The sequence below is a fragment of the Struthio camelus genome, chromosome 1 (assembly GCF_040807025.1).
Source record: "Struthio camelus isolate bStrCam1 chromosome 1, bStrCam1.hap1, whole genome shotgun sequence".
In the NCBI taxonomy this organism is placed as follows: Eukaryota; Metazoa; Chordata; class Aves; order Struthioniformes; family Struthionidae; genus Struthio; species Struthio camelus.
Genome location: NC_090942.1, coordinates 150,967,105 through 150,988,530, shown reverse-complemented (window position 1 = coordinate 150,988,530; position 21,426 = coordinate 150,967,105). Strand labels below are relative to the sequence as shown.

At 41.1% G+C, this 21,426-nt stretch overlaps 1 protein-coding gene across 49 annotated transcripts in view; it reads left to right on the top strand.

The window, feature by feature from the left end:
• INPP4A (inositol polyphosphate-4-phosphatase type I A) overlaps positions 1-21,426 on the top strand; it is a 136,546-nt gene that overhangs the window by 32,838 nt on the left and 82,282 nt on the right. For 6 of the 49 annotated variants that reach the window (XM_068923917.1, XM_068923809.1, XM_068923743.1 and 3 more), the window contains exon 3: positions 302-412. The exons of 22 other annotated variants lie outside the window; for them this stretch is intronic. The gene's annotated coding sequence lies outside the window, so the exon portion shown is untranslated. Of the gene's footprint in view, positions 1-301; positions 413-7,027; positions 7,882-21,426 lie in introns of those variants that run through there. 21 more of the 49 variants (XM_009666358.2, XM_068923768.1, XM_068923663.1 and 18 more) reach the window with 14 other exon arrangements.

Genomic DNA, 21,426 nt, shown 5'->3' with positions numbered 1-21,426 from the left:
TTCTATTTCAGAAGCCCTTTCATGAAGGGTGGTTAAAATTATTTTTTCCTGAGAGAAATTAATGGAGAACTAATGCTATTGTGGACTATAGTAATCAATAAAATATTTTTACATTGCTTGGCTTTCTGGATCTCGCTGGCTTAGGTTTGTAACTATCATCCCGCGCTTGTAGCAGGCTTTTTTCAGTAGGCCTTCTGTATTTTATCTGATTTCATGAGTGTTTACGAAATCCTCACCTTGCAAAAGTGATTGTACTTTGGAGCGCACCTTTATAAGAATGTGACTGTCATTTATTCTTCAGGTTTAGAGCCTGAGCTTGAAAGTTGTCATCTAATGATTCATAAGGAAATTGAGCAATCACAAAGGCATTCTGTAAAGGAAAGATCATGGTAACATTCTGACTTCTGGTTGGGTAAGATTTTTTTTTTTTTGTCCCTTATATAGTTCTACATTGATTAAACCAGCCTTACAAGCTTTGGGTGATGATTAAACAGTTTTCTTCCTTCCAAAACTAAGAATTGTCCAAAAATTATTAAATAATACCTCACAAGAAAGTTTGTCCGATATTTAGTGCGCTAATCAAAGCTTAAATTTTAGTTACCAAGACTTCTTTGGTAGTATTAGGCAAGTAATCAGTAAAGCCATTAAGAGTTTAGTGTCTGAATGTGAGGTAGGCCCTAGAAACTTCTGTGCAGCTGAGCCTCAGACTCTATTTGCTTCAGTTTTCTATTTGTAAAAAAGGAACGTGAAACTTTGCCTTCTTCTGTTTTGCGTTAAAAATCGTGAGGTGATCTGAAGAGAAGGTAAGGGGATAATGTGACCTGGGTGTTTCCCAGATCTCTGGGTGCGTGCCTGGGTTATATCCTGACTGTCTCAGTGCAAGATCCATGCCAACGCACTCGTCAGGTAAACCGTGGGTTTATGGCCCAAGTGAGTTTGCAAACGGCAGCTGCTGCTCCACAGCGGCACAGGTTGGAAGGATCAGTGGTCTGTGATGAGTAGCCCTCAGTTCCAGATAGCTATAGTACCTCATAGATGGAATTAAAAGAAGGTAGAATTAGGGGAGCAGAGTAATAGGAAATGTATATATTACTGCATTTAATGTAACAGGATGATGTAAATAATCTTATTAGTTTAGGCTGGTAGAACTGTGCTGTGCACATCTTTTTTTCTGTATAGCTGGAATTGTTTGGTGACTTAGACGGAGCTAGTCAGTAACTGATGGAATGCATGACATACATTTGATGGGAACCTGAGTGGATGAAGACGTTGTAGAATCACAGGATAGAGATGTCAAAAAACTACGCTTAAGTAGCAGTTACTAATGTTTTCCAGTTAGCCCTACTTCCTTACCCAGGCACAGAGGCGTTGATGGAAAAGGTCAGCAAGACTCTAATAAAGCATTAAACCTGATAATCAAGTGATACAGCATGTCCAACTATTGTCTGGCCAGTCTAATTCCCCTAAATTCAAAGACTCTGAGTTCTGTCCTTTTCCTAAAAAACTACACAGAACAAGTCTGGAAGCATCTGTAATCTCAGGTTTCCCCTTACTCCCTTACTACCTTTTCATATCTCACTGATAATATCCCATGCAGTGAGACCTTTTACCATACAACAAAGTAAATATAATGTAAATAAATACATATACATATATATATATATAAAACCCATACTTCTAGATTACTCATAAACAAATGGAACTGATTTAAAAAACCAACACAGCTCAGATATGTCACCTAATCTTTCGGTATGTGCATGGAAAAAAGGTGTCATTATCTCTTGGAAAGTGAATGGTGCACTGTGGCCTGTTTGGGGCAATCTGTCTGTGTGTTTATGTACCTGAAGAAAAAGAACATGATTTATTTAATAAGGAGACTGTGAATTTATTTTTAAGCATGCTTATTTTTTGTAATTTTTGCCTTTTTCTCTTATTACGTATATAAATTGGCTTACATAGATCTGTGATTGACTGTTCTGAGAATAAAACGTATAGCCTTTGATATTAAAATGTTTTGAAACCACATTAAAAATGCTGAGATGCTACTTTTTGTAAGCTTTTCCATGGCCTAATTTTGGGAAAAATCCCAAATGATCTGAAGTCAATTAAGTTCTGAATGTCAAAATTTAGATTAATCATGAAAGAAAGACTTTTCCATTATCAACATTTTTAATGAGCGTTCCTTCCTCAGGCTCCTGCTGGTCTGATTCTGACACGCTATCCAACATGTACCATAATCTTTGAATGGTCCTGTGGATATTTGGTGGCACTAATCTGGGGAATAATTTACTGTTCATCACAAATAAAAGTTAGATTCACACTTAATGACTTAACATTTGTGAGCTTGCAGATAACTCCTCCTAACTGAATTGTTACATAATCCGTTTTGAAAGGAGAAACAACTTTGAGAGAAAGAAGAATGGTTCTTCTTTTAACTTTGGCTTTTGTGTTTATTAGCTCTGCTACTGGCCAGCGTATATTTGGGGTTCTTCTTTGTGCTTTCTCTATGTAGTGCTGTATGATACTAACAGCAGGACTAATGTGCCTTGTAAGGGCACAGGTTCCCAAGAGCAGGAATAACAGAACTCAGCCCTTAAATCTGTCTAGGGAGGCAGTTCCTTTTCATGGCCTTACTAATGAGGAATATATCAGGAGAAGATTCCTCTGTTTAAAGCAGGGGCTGGATACCTGGAAAAAGATGAGTTGAGAAAACAAAGACAAAGCGTCAGAAGTCTGTTGTGTAAACACAGCAGTCTTGCATTATAGCTCTTCTTTCCTGATGCAAATGAAGAGGAGTAAATTTTATAAGAAACGATGAGGAATAGTCAACAAAATTATTCAGCTTCACATTCAGTTTTATTGTTTTTTGGTTTAGTTTACTGAGTGCAGCAGATGGCCTTGAGAAAACAATGAGTCTTTGCTTCTTTCTCCAGCATTGACAATTCTTCTTTCTGAGGCATTTGAAGAACCTACCAGTGACAGGTCACGAAGACTGGCCTGAGATTTACAACGTCTTGCATTGTGAGGACAACAGGAAAAACTTCACTCAGAAAATGTATGGAGTGTACTGAACGAGCAAAATAAGTAGATGCAGACAATTCCCGCAAGAGTGTAATGTTTTGTTTGACAGTGCAAGGAGCTGTAATGTGTAAGCCATACAGTAACATATGATTGCCTCAAAATGAATTAACGCCTGGGTTTGGGTGTCTCTTTTGTTAGGATTCACAGATTAATATTCAACTGAAATTATTGCATGAGTACAGAAAACGGGACATGCTGGTCTGAAATGGAGAGGTGGTTAAACATTGTATAGAAAAATAAAGATTGCTTGGAATCAGAATATTGTATATATGTTGATAGAACAGATTACAATATATTTAATTTTTGGAAGCCTGGGGAGGCCAAGTGTTTTCTGAAGAGCTTTCTCTGTTATCCAGAATGATCTATAAGGAACGTACGAAAGACTTGAGATCTCAACAGATGCTTCCAGACTTGCTCTGTATAGTTTTTTAGGAAAAAGATAGAACTTTGAATTTAAGGGGCATTAGGTTGGGCAGACAATAACTGGAAACAGTGCATCATTTAATTACCAGGTTTAATGTAGTATTACGGTCTTCTTGACCTTCTCTATCAATGCAAAACATGGACAGATGTTGGCATTAAAGAGAAAAAGAGAGCAGAAGTGGATAGATATGAACAGGCCAGCTGCCAAAAGAACAGCTGACACTATGATGACATCAAGGGCAATCTGGGGAGTCCTCCTTTCCCAGGCAAGCCTGGCATGAAGCAAATGTATCAATGCCTGCATATGCAGAAACCATGGCAGTGTCTGTCAGTTGTTTTTTTGGTCTGGTCAGTATGTCTTTTTTGCTGTGAGATATATTTTGCTTGTCTTTTTTAGCTGATTTCTCTGATCTTAGTCTGTCAGAGTCTTGGAGTTAAATTCTTGTTTCATCTCTGGGAACAGAGCTTCAAGAGGAAATGGGCATTTAGGTCATCTTGGGCATTTTCACCAGATGCGCAGAAGTACTTCCCTCTGAGATGTGTGTGCAGTATGTTACAAGCTTCTTGTAAATTTGTGATTTCTTTCCAGTGTAGGCTATCTAGCTTTGACTATTATGAGAACAATAGCAAATGCATTGGAAATGTGTCATAGCTACAGCAGTTACTTGAGAAAGCGACCTCTCTCAAGGGAGGTACTTATGTGGTATGGTGGAAATGGTTTCCCACAGCCTCTTTCAAGTTGCTTTGCTAACTACTTTCGTAGCGATGGGTGCAAGAGGCTGCTGAGACATTGGTAGATGATGCGGTGACAGCAAAAAGTTCAACCACTACAGCGCCTGTAGTCGTTCATTTTCAGCAGCACTGAGATAAATGTGACAACTAAGTGCATCCCCTTCCCTCCCGCGCCCAATCTCAAATGCTCTGCAATGGTCTGTGTGTGGCTTCCACTGTTCATTGTCAGCGTAGTGGTGTTGATACTGTTCCCAGCAGGAGTTTTAATTTTCCAGAGAAGCAAACAGTGCTTTTGTCATACATAGCATATCCCAATACCTGCAAAAGATAATTACCTGGAAGAAATGAACCTGTCACTAAGAGGCACAGAAAAAGAAGTCTGGTAGTCTAGTGGGGAAGATACTGAAGATACTAATCGAGTTTCTGTTGTTGGCTTTGCTGTGCATGTGCGGAGTGACCTTAGTTAAGCCTTGTGCTCTGTGAAATGATGCAACAATATTTCCCTTCTCAACTGTTTGCCTAGACGTCTTTTCAAAATAGGTACTCCTTCTGGGGTGGGTCTCTTTCACTGTGTGTGCGCCTAGTACCTAGCTCCATATATGGCTGCCCTCTGGGGACAGCCTTTGGAAAGTATTGTAATGCCCATAACAACAATAAAGGCAGTCTAAGCCTGTTCAGAAGAGGTACTCTGCGTTCTTCTTGAAAACATCTGTCAGTGCTCCTCAGGAATTTGCATCTGTGGACTTCCACCTTTCCGTAGGGTTCAGAAAACCAAGGCTGCTAAACATGAGGATGCAGCTCAGTGTGCTGCTGACAGAAAGGTGGCTGGAAGGCTGCAAGGTGGGCAAGGGGCAAGGAGGAGGTGAGGCATCACTGCAGATTCTGCCAGTGGTCCTCAGTCTGCTTCTATTCCTGTATTGCATTGAGACCCAGCTGCAGCCTCAAAGAAGAAGAAAGCGTTTTTATTCTGGGACTGTATATCTAAGAAGAAAAAAGGCTGAAGAACAGAAGTGGAGGTAAGTGTTCTCAGTAAGGGGAATATGACTGTAGACTGAGCTTTCATGAGAAAGCAAGTTAATATGGAGTCTGACAACCTGAAAGATGGTGTGGGAAACCATTTCAACCATCATTGCCGTAATGATGACTTGAGGAAGAAAAAAATAAATCCCAGAGACAAGGAGGTGAGGAGAACAGGATTCTTTTGTTTAGCATGTTCTGGGGTACACCGTTGACAGATTCTATAGAAAAGCCTTTGTCTGTTTGTTTGTATCCTAAAAGAGAAAAAGAAAAAATATTATCTGTAGCCCTTAAAGAACGAGTCTACAGTGTCTTTAATGCAAAATCTCTTGCAGCAGTGTCCAGCTTAGCAGGCTGGCTGTGCTGATATTCCTGCTCAAGGTTTCATCCACGTCAGTGTCAGTTTTCAGGCTTTTACGTCTTCCAGGGTGAAATTGTTCAAGTTTTTCCACTTTTAGAGCTGGGCTCCAAGCCCTTCCTACTGCAGAAGGACCAGCCAAGGAAGCTGATGAATTAGGCAATACAGAACCGCTGCCTGCAGCAGCTCGGTCTCTTCCGTTTCTTACAGGAGGTCATTTGCAGCCAAGTCAAGTATGTGCACATTACAGTGACTGGCATGCCAACACTTGCTGTATTTTATCTCTGTAATGTCTTTAACAGCTCTTTTCTTTGAGTCATCTTTGACCCAAATCTGTGCTCTTAGGTGGGCAGCAGTATAAAATTGTACAGAGAGAGAGAAAATTCATGCTATATATTAAAAAAAACAAAAAACAAACAAAAAACCCTTCAAGTACCTTCCTGTTTTGTCCTCCTGTGTTACAGGACGTTACCTGTATTACAGATGTCATTTGCAATGCGGTCTTGTTAATCTTCAGTTTAAGCACACTGGTTTTTATTGTTTTTGGTTTTTCTTTCCCCTAGGCATACTGTGGATTTTGGTATTCTTTTGCCAATATGACCATTTAAAACATGAAACTAAAGCCTTGAAAGTTTGACTGGAGCAAAGATTCATTGACTGGAGCTTCTGAAGATGCTCCAAATGATAGATAGAATACTAGTGTTTTAGCAGTAAGAGTGGAATTTAAGTGATTTTTCATAGGCACCAGCTATTCTTTATCTCCCTTGTTTGTTAGCTCCATAGCCCTGCTTCAAGGATTGTTTTGCTCAGTTTGATCCCTCATCATCTCTTGATCCCTGCCAAGCCAGTGTTCTTGGCTGCTTTGAGATACATGGAGAGAGTAAACATTCACCATCCATAGTACGAAGTTTGTTCAGCTGCTCTAATAACAACCAGATGCAATAGTGAACAGTGCAGTGCATGTATTTGGGTTGCCTTTAATTTGATTGGGCTTTGCAGAAGAAGGGTTTAGTTAAAAATAAGAAACCCGCAAAACCCTAAAAGTCATTCTTTGATATTAGCTTTTGCATGAGAAATCTCAATACAAATCTGTTTATCTGGGTGATGGCCAGCTGGACTGCTGAGTCTGAGGAAAGATATTCAGCTATAAATGCTTTGATATAAACCAAGGACCTTTTCCTAAATTATCTGGGATGTTTAGGTGGGACTACACATTTCCATGGCACTGTTTCTGGGGCCAGTGGCTTCTTTTGACAAAACTCTTTTGAATCGTCCCATTGTGATTTGTTTCCTTGTTGTTGACCTGCTGGGTCAGTAGGAGAGAGGTTCATCTGCCTTTTTCGATTGCTAGATTTCTCAACACTCTAACTGCTCGATATAATACACCATTCAGAAGTAAAGTAAAACCAGTTCAGCATCGCAGGGCCGTATTCACAGTATCTAGTACTAAGTGCCTGACTGACTCCAGTGCAGTCTCATGCAGCTCTGCCCTTTCCCTTTAGGCACTTCTCCCTGCAGAACATAGGATTTTGCACGTGTGCGTTCCTCATCCTTCCTTCAAAGCTAAATTTGCCTTCCCCAACGTACTTAATGAGGTCCAAAGCACTTTGTTAGGAACTTGTGATGCATAAATGGATATCGTGCTAACTCAGGTTTTCTGTTTCAGAATCTTTCTTGAGGTGTTTGAGTCCTGCCCCTAGTCTTGGTGACAGGCCTGGGCTCACAGATATGCTTGGACAAGACACCTGATACTCACAGTAGCGTAGCACCTGGCAGACCACAGTATTGACCTGGCTTGCAGAGCAAGCTTTGGCATTCAGGGTAAATATATTTACAGTCAAGAGAGAACCAGAATTACCATCCCCCCAAAAACAAGCAAGATTCCACAAAAAATGGGCTCAAACTTGTCACTGAAAGAAAGAGCCGCGGCAGTCTACGGACATCCACAAACGCGCAGACACACGGGCGGCACGCGTGCGTGCGCCTGCCTGCGTGACACAGTGCCGAGGAGCGAGAGAAAGAGAAAGCAAGCCCTGAAACTTAGACTCCTCCTGCAGCTCTGCATCTGCTCTGAGTCACGGCTATGACTCACACTGGCAGCGCTCACGTTAGCTAGCGTTCAGATGGAGCAGCTCTGGCAACAGAAGAAGCAGGTTATATTATTGATTACCTGCTGCAGTCGACACTTGCGCCAAGATTTTTTTTTTTGCGAGCACAGCTGAAACACAGGAGGCTCTGCTGAGCACCGTTGTTAGTACCGTTCCCTTAAGGTAAGGATGCCTGTTATTTGCTAGAGAAAGACGTGAAAGGGAATTTGGAGCTTGTGAAGGTTGAGCTTCTTTCTGCTGCTGCTTAGTCTCAGAGGATGCTGGTCTTTGCAGCCCCGTTACTGCAAAGCTTTGTCTCGGCTGCTTGCAATGCCATATGGAGAATCATATGGCTTAATGGGCAACACACGTCCTAGGAAACAAAATAACTATATTCTCATTCATTGATGTTATGTAAGACGTGGCAGCCATGTTAAGGACAGAAAACCGCTTTCGAAGAAACAGTGCTGCTAGACGTTAGGACAGGGAAAACAACTAGTTTTTCAGCAGCCTTCTGCTTGTTCTATGGAGAGTACTGCAGTTCCAGCGTTCTTGCTTAAAACTGAATTTACTGGCTTCTGAGTTTCTGTGTTAATAAAACAAAAAAGTGGCATTAGAAATGGCTGAATAATAGTTGTTCACCCTTAAAATCACAGTGTTTTGCCTTTAGTATTCAGGCTGGTAGTATGCGTGCACTGTGATCTGTGCATTGCCTGGATGTAAATCTTGTTTGAATAAAGTGAGCTTCTTTGAACAATGCTTTCAGATGCCCTTTTTTTCCATTTTCTGCTACTAAAAGCCCATATAGGATATCCTGCTCTGACAATTGATTAGATGCAGAAAATGGGACATATTCTAGTTATGGTTTACGTATGCAGAGTGACTAAAACAATTTTTTGTAGTCACTGTAGTGTTATTTTATTCAATCTGGTGCTATAATTTTGATGTAGTCTGGACTGGTACTGCTAATTATCCTCACGTGGAATCCCCTGAGTCTTGAGTTTTTGCTGTACTCTCCAGAACAGATTTTTTAAGTTAGGATAATCTCTGTTTTTGAGTTGCAGCAATGGATTTATCTTAATTTCATTCCTTTAGCAGCATTAGTTTTTTGATTTTGCAAGGCAGTGTCCTTTAAGATGCATCTTACAGTGAGGTTGGCAGCTCTCTTAATAACAAGGGAACTTAGTCACTTCTGTGTTTGATTTTCAGGATGAGAGAAAGAGGACATTTTAGAAAACTGATCATTTATTCACTAGCTTACGTTCAATCACCTGAAAGTACCACGGATTTCCTTGTAAAATTTACCTGGAAATGACCAGTATCTCCTTTCAAAGATACATTACAGCATTCTTTAGGTTCCTTTTTAAGTTAATCTCCTGTTTGCTAATTTGAAGCATTCACTGATGCACAGTGTTTTGTTCTCATTAGTATGAATTAGCTAGATTTGTCATTATTTCCTTTTTAAAAATTATTAGGTTTCTTAATAAAACAAACAGAAAAGTTTATTAGTGCATTTGTAGTATCTTTAGACTTTTTGTGTCACTGTTTGTTGTGACAAACAAACAAAAACCCCAGACAGACACGTGGGCCCTTCAGTAGCTAAGAAAAATGTATCTTACAGTGACAGTGATAAAGTAAATACAGGAAGGGTGTAGGATTTTTAGCTACTGGACACCATTCACTTTATTGTCAACAAAATAACAAAAATGTTCAAATTTATTCACTGCTTTCCTGGGTGTTCTTCATACACCTCGTCTCTTTGGCACGAGCACGTAGTAAATTGTCATGCTTGTGATAGCAAACCAGAGCCTCTCCTTTCCATTTAAAATAGAATATGGTGTGCAGAATCCACTCATGTAAACTCTTGAGACAGTGTTTTGTACTCCTTGTGATGTCCAACCTAGCCTATAGTATGAGAGAAGCTTTTAAAACAATGTCATTCTTGGGCCCCCATGCCCCAAAGGAAAATTTTAATCACTGGCTAGTAATTTCATAATTTATTACTAATCAGTGGTAAAAATATTGGTAAAACTATTTCTCATCTTACAGCATAATAAATGCAAGCTAGTTTATCCAATATTAGGGCTGACTTTAAGACTTGTCAGTGCTGGAGTCTTGGCACATGATGGCCCTTCCCCCCCAAGTCTAACAGATCCAAATAAAGCACACTTTTACGGTCTTAATTTTTCCATTGCTTTGAATCTGAATTAATGTTTTCTGAGATTGTGTATCAGGATTCTGTTTATCATCAGGTTTGTTTTTTAGCTTGTATGCTTTTTTAGAGCATGTATTCTGTATTATGTCAAATCAGAACAAATAATTTATGAAAATAAAAGTTAATTATCTTCAATTGAGTTTGCATCATTTCTTTATTGATGTGGATGCATTAATAAAGATTGTGGGTGCAGTTAAATAATTAACAGTTAACAGTTGGAAAAGAAGTAGCATGAGTGTGTTTGAAAGATAGGATGGTAGTTACCCCCTGAGTCAACGTAGCGCTGAACACAGCCTCTCCATCCTAGTTGTCCACAAACTATTTTTGCTGGTTGTGACCACCAGAGAGAGCTCCCTCTGGTTACTCTGGTTCTTGTGTTATGCCTGTGTCCATGTCCCTCTCGCTCCTGGTGGAATACCTACCGCTCAATGAAAAAGAGCGCCTGCTGGAAAGAAAAGCGGAAAGCCCAGCTTTGCAGGATGGCTGGACAGTCTGCATAATGTGAATTGGCAAGCTTCTAGGAAGACAAATTAAAGCATTTTTTTAGTGTCTGTTTGTTACAATATTGTCCTGGTGGTTACCTGCCTTCTTTTAGAGATATGGACAACTCGTAACTAAAAGGTAAATAGCCAAGGTAGAAAAGATTTGTGCAACAAAATGATCGTAACTCTTGGTTAAGTGCAAAGGAAGCAGTTGCACTTGATCTTTGTATTGCAAGGATTTTGTTATAAATATAATGTCAATAATGTAATAATCTAAATACAATGTCAAGAATCTGCCCATTGGTCACCTTACAAACTAGTGTTTGTTGCTTTAAGTCAGCTTTGCATCTAGCTGTAAGGGCAACAAACAGCAGAAGCTATTAGGACCATTTCACCTGTTCTTTTGATAAGACTTAAAGTGTGAGAGTTCACGGTCTCCCTGGCCTTTCTTGTCTGTAGTAAGTGTTGAGCCACCTCCAGGGAGCCCAAGCAGAAGATCCCAGCTCACCGTTCTCCCCTCCTGTTTATCTACTGTGTGTCAGCTGAGCTTGCAGCTGGTTTTCTCATCTCTGCATTACTCCGGAGCTAGTGTTTTGTTATCCCTGCCCTTGTTAAAGCTTTTGCAGACTTCCTGGTGACATTTCTGCCCCTTTTTCCCACTCTCGCTTCAGCTACTCTGCAGAAGCAGAGCTGCTTAATGACTCTCTCCCCTTGCTTGGTTTCCCACCTAGGCAGGTCACAAATGTTCATTTTCTGAAAACAATGCACTCTTGCAAGCTGTGGAGCTCATGTAATTCAGTTCTTCCCTCTGGTACCACTTCTGTGGCTAACTACAGGTGTCCTGTTTGACTATCCTTTTTTTTTGTTTGTTTGTTTTTGTTTCTTCCTTTATCCAACCCACTTCTTCCTTCCATGCCTGCCTTTGTTTGTGGCTCTCCTCTAGGTGTGTTATTTTGAGCCCTCCGCCTGCCTTCCTGGTACATGTAGAAGAGCCCTGCTGGGTTGTCTCTGATCTGTCACGCGTCCTGCTTGCCCAGCCCGGGAGCAGAAGTTTTGACGTGGGCAGTAGCATCCCCCTTGTGGCGGTGGTTCTGCCTTCCTTCCCGTGACAAGGGGAAATGACTGCACACTAACTGCTGCTCTTGCCTTGGGGAGTAAGTGGAGAGGAGAGGGGCACTCGCTGGGAGGAAAATAAAGCCTCTCTCCAAAATTCTTGCAGCTTTGAGACCTTCAGCTGGAGGAAGCACCTGCTCTCTTATTGTATACAAAACCTATGTCAGCAATGATTTATAGCCAGCTTTGGTAAATAGCTGATTAAGATCTTAGGGGAACTGCAGTTTCATTATTGAAATGGATTAATGCGAATCATTTTATTAGGGGTGGTTTGGGGATGCTCTTATGGTTTTACCTAATGATCAACCAGGAATGGAGCACTGCTGTACCTGATACTGAGTTTAGAGAGAGTAGAAGATGGTCCCTGCACTGAATAAAGCTTTTGTCACATTGTTTTTAATGCAAAAAATGATTGACATATTTTATAAGGTGATTTGCTATTCATATTAGACTTTACGAAGCAGGACTCTTTTCAGTATACTAAATAGAAGCAGAATATTGGTGTCTATTTAATCTTTCATTCTTGTGCATCAAAACAGCCAAGCATTTTTATTTTCAACTCAAAATTTGAGCAGGAGGGAGGGGAAAAGTTTGTTTGAGTTGGTCTGGTCTACAAGCTTTTTGTTTCTTTTTTTTTTTCTTGTTACAAATAACCTCCTAGAAACTGAGGTTTATACTGGAACAAAATCCTTGCATGTGAGCAGCATGAATAGCCTTGTTTGCAGTACTGAACCCTCCTGTTTGTTGGGGAACTCTTCTTTTTGTTTGAGCAATTTTTAGAAATTGCAACTTTTACAGTCAGTCGTTTTCTTGGAGATGGGAGGGCATCTACTTTCTTCCTGTGGTTTTTCCTGTTTCCTGAATAAATCTGGTTGTTTGGATTAGATTTCTTCCCTGGGTTTAAAGAAGAGGAGGAAAGAACTGTTAAATCTTTGTTTCTATTGTGTCCTGAAAAGCTCTTCACTTAATCCTGAGGTAGTGGAAGCAGGGGGACACAAAGGGAGGTGGTGAACGCGTCGGCTTGCTCCAACGGTCCAAACTGTTAGGGGGGTGCCGTCCCACCTCCTTACATCGCGCAGTGTTTTGTTTCATGCAGAAAAAGTCACAGTTTGAGGTTTTTGCCCATTGCTACCTTTGTGTACTCTCGAGCATACACAAGTTTAAATGAAGAGTGAAGGGCGCAGCGGACTACAGTGAGTATAGCAATGATGGACCTTTCATTTGCCCTCAGGCTCTGAGTCTCCCTTTGCCTAGTCCTTCATGCCAACAGCCCCTCTGCCCTGTTCTGCGGTCAGAGGCAGCGTGAGGATGAGTCTAGTTCATTATGCTCTGGTTAAATGAGATTATGGACTGGATTATGATGCCATGGTATTTCTGTGCTGATTTCCCCTTATAGTTTATATGGATGCAGAAATCTGGGATTAGCTCAGTTTTTTGGGTTTTTTCCCTCAGTTTAGTGCTTCATCTTTTAAAGCAGCAGAGTACGTCTGAGTTTGCAGTGTGGGCTTAAACAGGTGATAGTGAATTGGTAGATACAATATCTCACATGGCTGTGAAGTGAAATTATGTGTTTGGGTAAAACACTGTTTTAAAAAAATGGTTTCATGATCAGTAATTCAGATTTATTTTTTTGGTAAGTCCTTGCTAGTGCCAGATGGCAGAGCTGCTACAGGCAAAGGTGAACTAAGCAGCATGCCCACTTCTGCAGGTTATTTGGGCAGGGTAAGAAAAGACACTTCAGTATTTTAGGCAGCACTGAAAAGCCAGTAACTTCAGCAAGTTTCCAGCATGTGATAAGTGTATTTTAACCCTCAGATTCCAGAAATACATCCTGCTCTAAAAGATTTCTTCTGTCTCATTTCAGAGATAGACACTAGCGGTCTGACTTTAAAACAAAAGATTTATTTTTCCCTGGCATCAGTGTTATTTATCTGTTGGGCAATGGGACAGCTTCTCCTGAGGACATGAACCAGCATGGTAAAGTGTTGATTCTTTTGGTGTGCATTGACACATGAAATAATACCACGGTGCCAGTTTCTTCTGTTGCTTCAGGAAAGTTTGGACAGAAGAGCTCTTTTGAGCTCTATGTGTCAGTAAAAAGGGTTCATATGAAGAGGGTCACATTCTGAGCATTACTATCAGTAAATATCAGTATTGTGGGTGGGCATATGAGACGTAAAAATGCATACAGCTGAGTTGGCTTGAATGAGGTCTTTCTTTTTTAAACTTTCTCTCAAATGTGGGCATTTGGGAAAAGTTCATTATATTATTCGCTGATCCTGAGATAAGTGGATGACTTTCAGACATATTTCGGTAAACAGGAGTTGGTGAATAAAAGGAAGAATGTGGCCTTTGTGATTTTTGCCTACATAGGAAAGATTTCTAAATGTCGTCCTATGCCTGTGTAGATTCATTAGTGAGAACATGATATTGAAAGCGCTGATACTTCTACAGGATGGTCATTTTATGCAGAAAAATTCTGTGGAACAAATGACTACAGTTTTCCTAGTACACGTGCAGTGGGGTAGACTTGCACACTAGTCCATCAGAAATGGCTTTGGAAAGACAAGCTCATTTTCTTGGCTCCCCTCCTGCAAAGTCTGCTGTTCAGCCAGGGGAGTAGAAAGGAACCCAGGACAAAACTGGTCTCAAATTTATGAGCTTGAGGGAAGTTGTTCTCCTTTTATCTCAGAAAGTAAGTGAAGAGTGCTTCTGTTTGCAAATTGTCCATTTTTAAAATTTACAGCATAACATGAGTAAGCATGCATGCTGTCATGTAATTTGCTCCTTTCCTAAGCTAGGTATTGCTTGTTACTGTGCAGAAGCAAATTAAATGAAGTTTTAGTCCCAAGTTTGTATTGAAGTGACTTGGTGGCTTACAGAAGATCTTGTGAGAGAATCTACAGGGCTGGCAACCTTTACTCAATGCTTACGGAGGGTTTGTACAATCCGTTTATCTATAGCACTTTCACTAAATGCGTGGGGAAGGGAAGTAGCCACTTAAGGCTGTGATAATGCTATCACTTAAAACAAGAAATGGAGAGTTGAATTAAAGGGAACTCTGTTCGACGGAGTTTCGTCCATGCTCCGAGGACCCAGATCTCTGCTTCGGCAAGGAAGTTACCCAGCTCCAGAGGTGTTCAAAAGGACTATTTTGGTGGGCTCTGTGAAGCCCCTGGCTGAATGGACCAGATGATTGAAAAATAATGAGAATCATCTTCCATTCCACCACCTTAATTTGACACATTTATTGCTGTATAGGGAAATTGCGTCCTTTATTGTTGTCTTCCTTTTACTAGCATCTTTTGCACACGAGTGTTTTTGTCCCTTCAACTAATATGGTCTGAGAGAGACCGAGTCCGTTGTCTGAGGGCTTCTCCTTCGTTGAAACAGCAAATGGTGCCCAGCAGCGAGCTCCCGTGGGCTGGCGTGGGCAAAGCAAGACCTAGCTTTGCAGCCCGCGGGGCAGGCTGGCTTGCAGAGAACAGAGACGCCTGTGAACAGAAGAGACCAACAACAGCTTGGGTTGCCAGCCAGGTGCTTTGTGCTCTGTGCCCTGGAGAGGGAGATGATGGCCGTTTGTATGGGGCAGTCTTTTCCTTGACAAAGAGCTCTCTTACATGATCCTTTTGAAGACACCAGGTCACTTCAATGCATGGGCATAGTAGAAATGGCTGAGCATGTTCAGGTTACAGAGAGAGGTGAGAGAGGGGCCCTGGCTGGGCAGGGGGAAGGATAATTTTCTCTTTGCGTGGCTAGCTCTTGAAGGAAGCAGCTACTTCTGTGCGTGGAAGCAATGGGAAGCTATCTGTGTGTGTGTGAGGAAGAGAGGGTGTTAGCTCCCACACCCGTCATGTCTGAGGTTTGGCCACCCTCTACAGCTTTGCCTTTTTTGTAGGATGGATATATTTCCTTATAGCTCAAGAAGAACTGAACATTCATTTCCGTGCTCCTTAATGGGATTTGTATTTCAAATATGAAAACATCCCTGCAATCTTTACTTTCACAGGAAATCCAAAGATGCCACAAGAGGCCAATGGTAAGATTTTACTGAGGGCTAGAAAAACTTTGGCAAAAATAACAATTGGCTCTTTAAACATGGGAGGTATCTTTTAAATACAGATTTTATGTAAAACTTGGCAAAAAGATAAAGAGAGGGCAGAACAGAATCACTTACCAGTCTGAAGATCTGTTTAGCTGATATTAGATCTGTGATAAGCAGCAGACAAGAGCTCGCTAGTAATTTGACTCTCAATTTGTTTGAAGATTTGGTACCTCTTTTTAACATGAGCAAGGCACCCAAGATAAATGAGAAGAATAATTCCTTCCTAGCACACTCCTACATGTCACCAGCAACTTCTAAAAAGCTTCCAAGAGAAAGAAGGGAGGTCGTGCTGCAGGCATTTGGGAGGACTGCAGTAGCTGATGGAGAAGGGAATACTTGGCAGCATGTGTTTTTTGAAAACATAATTACTTCCCCGACTTTCCTTCAACTTGCTGTTTTTTTTTCCATTCTTCTGTGGCCCATATTTCAGGGATCTCAAAAAACAATGTCTTTACAATAAACATGTGACTATTTAAGCACAGAAGCTGAAAATGCAGCCAAGAGCTCCCCATACCATCCTGCCCATTTCCTGGCAGGAGTGCCTGATGTTTCAGTTGCCTCGGATTGCACTTGGGGACCCGTCAGGTAGGACCGCACAACAGGTCAGCATGATGGGTTACCCGGCAAGGAAAACTGATCGTAATGTTATCATCTGTGATTTTTCACAAAACTTAACACCCTCAGGAAATTATCGTTTGGTTACGCTGCACAAAGATAACGTCCACCAATTACTGCTTGGATGTTTAGTTTTAAAATAGAATATTACTTAGCCTAAAAGCATGGCCTCCTGCAGTTAAAAACAAACAAACAAAAAAACCCCAGACAGACACGTGGGCCTTCAGTAGCTAAGAAAAATGTACCTTACAATGGCAGTGATAAAGTAAATACAGGAAGGGTGTAGGATTTTTAGCTACTGGACACCATTCACTTTATTGTCAACAAAATAACAAAAATGTTCAAATTTATTCACTGCTTTCCTGGGTGTTCTTCGTACACCTCGTCTCTTTGGCACGAGCACGTAGTAAATTGTCATGCTTGTGATAGCAAACCAGAGCCTCTCCTTTCCATTTAAAATAGAATATGGTGTGCAGAATCCACTCATGTAAACTCGTTTGATCTTGAGACAGTATTTTGTAATCTTTTTCCTCACTTCCTATTTTGTAGGACAGCACTGTACACTTGTTAGCTGGATTGACTTGTGGAGGTGTGTGTATCTCTTCTCTGAGGGACAGATTTAATGCCTGGGATGTGCCGTGGCTTATGGCCCCGTATTTGTTTCGACTGGGGAGGTATTGGTACATCCCATGATTTTCTTTCCATGAAAATCAGGTGTGGAGTGAGGTGAAGTGTGACTGTATCTCTGCACAACACGGAGCTGCAACTCATTCAGGACACGCAGCCAAGCTTAGGAATGCTGAAGCACTGCTGCATCCAGTAATATAGATATAGTCATAGAGGCGTGTTTTACTTCCTCCCAAAAGAGAGCTGAAAATAGCTGAAGCTTTAGCACGGTGAAAGTTCAGGTTGGATGTATAATGCAAAGCAAACCTGAAATAATTCTGAGGAAGTCAGATAAAGACAAAGTTTCCTCTTTTTCTGTAAGGCAGATTTTGATGTACTGGTGAGAGCTTCTAGCATAAATTAGTACTTCAGAGAGAGCTGCCACATTGATCAGAAAAATAATATTCTAAGAAGGAAGAGTTTTTGTTTTCTTTAAAATCCCAAAGACCAATATTTTACAGTGGAATATGAAGGAAGAACTCGGGGAAAGCATAGATTGTTGGTTTGTAAAAGACTTTAAAGAACCTTATCTTTTACTGCTTATCTTAAAAATGGGCTCAGATTGCTCCATAAAGCAGAGGACAAGGTCAGGCAGAGCACAGTGGAGTGCACAGTATACTCTGCCTCTGCCCAGTGGAGGGTTGCGGCACTGGTCATAACTATCTCGACCTAGAAAAAGAATGCATTGCTCAGGTTTGTAGACCGATTATTGGAAACTTGAGTCTTTAAAATACGTTTACAGGAAATGTCTTCTAGGCTACACTGAATCTAACAACCTGCTTTGAATGAGCATTTGTTTGCAGCTCTGCTGTCATGTGGTTCATCCTCAGCTGCTTGTCCTCTGCAGAGGTTCCTGTTCCTCAGATTTGCCAGCATAAACAGCAAATATAGTTATTCCCCAGCTTGATTTTGTTAATGTGATCTTTAAATTGTACTTTTTGCAGACTGTTCCGTTTACTTTTTTTTCTATCTACCTGAGTAGTCTCGTTTAAAAAAAATAGTTTAGGTGGTACCAACGTGCAGTTATGCTGACAGATATGACATGGGGGAAAAATGAGGACAAACAGCAAGAGGTAGAAGCTTAGACTGGCTCAACTGCCGTGGTGAATAGCATGTCTGTTGGACTGTACCAGGGTAAAGGCTAGGCTATAAAAGGTAGTGTCTTGTCAAAGTGGCTTTATTTTTCCCTGCTTAACTCATGGACAAAATCACACCTGGGTTACTGTGACACTTCAGAGATGGTGACAGCACATTTAATTGTGAAGAAAAATGGTTAGTCATTTATTCCTCCCTGGAATGACTTAGCTGCTCTCTACTGGGTGAGAAAGAGGGAAGAAGCATAGGGAGGAGGAGAAAGTGGGGAATTTCCAATAGAAGCACGTATGCTCCCAGCCAGTTTCATGTTTGTTTTATATCTATCTTTCAGGAAGTTTCTCAATGGTGCCATATGCTTCACTTGCTGCAGTATTTAGGAATAACAGTGCAGCAGATTTCACTGAGAACGGGTGTTCTCATCCATTTGCAAGTCTGCAGGGACTGGGGAAAAAATATCTTGACATATATAGTTTACTTAAAGCAAAGGATCAGAATGGCTTTTAAAATCTGACATCAAGCACTAAAGTTTGAACTGCTATTATCAGTCATTTGCAAAAGAGTTTCCATACAGTTTTGATTAAGCAAAACAGGCTGCAGGGCAAAAAGGTTTGAAGACACTTTTCTCTATCACTATCTTTTCTTAATGCAGAGAGCCACAGGCAGAAAGTGCCAAGAAGCTGGTGCTCCAGCATGGTCTGCTGTTGTGAATTACCACGCTCTGCCATGGTCTCATTGCTACTGCATGGCAACGTAATTTAAAAACTATACAACATAGTGTAGAAGAGAGGGGTTTAACTTCGTGCCATGTTGGGAGTCTCTCATAGGCAAGTGACATTGGGCTGTCCAGCCTTCCTAGCGGGGCACGTACTACTGATGCTCGATTTAGCTGTTGTGGCTAAAGCAAGCACTTCAGTGGTTCTCAGTTAGGTGCTAAATCACAGCGGAACTGGGATGCAATTAAAAATATCAGTAAAATTGTGGCAAAGAAGAGAGCTCATGGGCAGACTCTTAAAAAATGTGGTTTAAGAACCCAAGTTCCTTTTAGTGTGCAGTCCAGAGCAGGAGGGCACCTGTGGGAGATCAGAACTAACGAGGACATCGGTCAGCATGACTTGCCTTCTCGATGCAGTTGCCATATTTTTCTGCAAATCTTGTCAACAGACTAATTTTAAAACATGTCACTCTGAATGTGTGACTTCCAGCATTGCTCCGCAAAACAGGTGCCACTTCCTGATGTTAGTGAACAAGGTACGAATATAACTTGCCTGTAGAAAATCTCTGTGTAGTTACTAAGCGGCATTATCTCTGTTTTGTGGATGTGTAAACTAAGCCGCAGAGATGAAGGGACTTGTCTGTGGCCACAGAGCCCGTCATTTTTTATCGTGGTTAGGAATGTAAATAGGATTTTTAGATTCCTTCATCTTCTCAGCCATTTTCATTTTTTCTTTTTAAATGAAATGAGAAGCAGTTTGTCTGGTTTAAATGTTTGTCTGAAATGCCTTGAATGTAAATGGTGGTACAATATGTTACCAGGTTATATGGTAGCAGAGGTCCATTATATCAGCGCTCAGTCTTGTGACTGTGGCTGACTGTGACTTGCAGTGTCTTCTTTGTGAATGGCTTTTATGGTGTTTAGGAGCTTTCGTAGTACATGCCCTGCTCTTAGGATGAAAAAAGAAAAATAAATATACTAAACACATGCAGCTAAAGTTATAAAAGATACCAAATGGGAACTCCGTGTGCCTGCACTGAATTTACCAAAATAACAATGATTTAAAATAATGAGCAACTAGGCGAAAAATTACTGCATGTTACACTTAAGCCTGAACAAAGCTCCCCATCACATTGTATGCCTCTGTCCTCATGGAGGAACTCTCCAAAAGCTGAGGCGAGTAAAATGCTTTGTAACCTCCATGACTGCTGTCAGCTTGTATGAGGAGTGAACCTCAGGTTTGTTCTGCCTTTGCCCTGGATGGGGAAGAAAGAAGAAAACTTGTGTCTTCCTATAGGCCACTTCTATGGAAACGTATAATTTTATGAGCAATTTTAGATGTGTTGCTGATGAGCGCATAGATTCATAGGGCTGGGCAGAGTTTCTTGAGCTGTTAAGCATTTTCTTTTGTACAGAAACCAAACTTTGCCTTGAGTGAGTTAGCTTTTTTGTTTGCTGTTGCGCCAGTTAGGTTAGTTACTTTACTAACATCATGTTTATCTCAACATATTTATTTATTTATTTGTTTATTTAATATGTACCTCTTCCTGGCTGGGGTTTATCCCTTGTCATGTATTTCTAGAGAGCAAACTGCAACTCCCCTTGGCCTCCTTTTGGCCAGGCTTAACAAAGTGAGCTCTTTCAGCCTGCCCTTGTAAGGCTGCCTCTCCCTTCTCCTAGTGACAGTCTCTTCTCCGCACGTGTTACGGACCGAGGTGGTCCTAGCTGCACTTGTTGTAGCCGATATTCCTGGTGGAGCCTCCTAGCTGCGCTCTGTAGGGGTAAGAACGCGTTGGCTGGTACACCCTCACAGCGCCCACCCGTTCTGTGGCTGGATTAGCTGACCTTGAGGTCTTCCTTCTTGGTCGTTCTCAACTGATAAAATCCCAATTTACAGCAGAAGTTCTTCCTGTTAGTCCCTGAATGTATGGTTTGGTGTTACTGCTTTTTAACTTCCTCTTGTTTCTGTTACTTCGATCAGGGCTCTTTTTGATAGTTTGATTCTCCTAATCAGCACTGTAAACTGATGAATATGTCTTAATTACTGTGTCGCAAATGTGAACGCTACTTAATGTATGACTCTTCCCTGAATCTAACATTTTTTAGGAATATATTGCGTATGGCTGGTTGATGTATTTTCCTGTGAACCAAAGTTTTAGCTTTTTTAATCCTCCTGTATACGTGTATATATTTCCCCCACCTATATATTTTACTAGAGAAGTGCCTTCTTCATGTAGGAACCTATTGCCTTGACACAGTTTTGTAGAAAACACAGTCAAAGATCTCTGACCTGTATTGTTGTGGCAGGAGGGCAGATATTTCAGGTTAAAAATCATACTTGTTACTATCCTAGAGACCATACTACTTGAAGAGTTTTGTTCTGTGCTGAAGGTAAAATGTTTGATCCCTAAAGTTATCTGCTAACTCCTAGGTGCGAGGTTAACGCCCTTGTGATATAATTCTGGGGTGTAAATAGTCTGGGGAAGATGTGAAACCGGAACAGCAATTTGTGCAATGCATCAGTTGTGCAGTAAGGAATTGCTTCCAAAGTTTTGTTTTCCTTCTCTGAAGCTTTTGGAAATGTGAGCTAATTGTGCTGCTGGTTCTAACAGTCCAGCAATGAAGCAGGTTGCCAAGGGAGGCTGAGCAGTCTCCAGCCTTGGAGAGCTTCGAGACCCGACTGGATAAAGCCCGAGCAGTCTGGTCCGGCCCTGCTTTGGGCAGA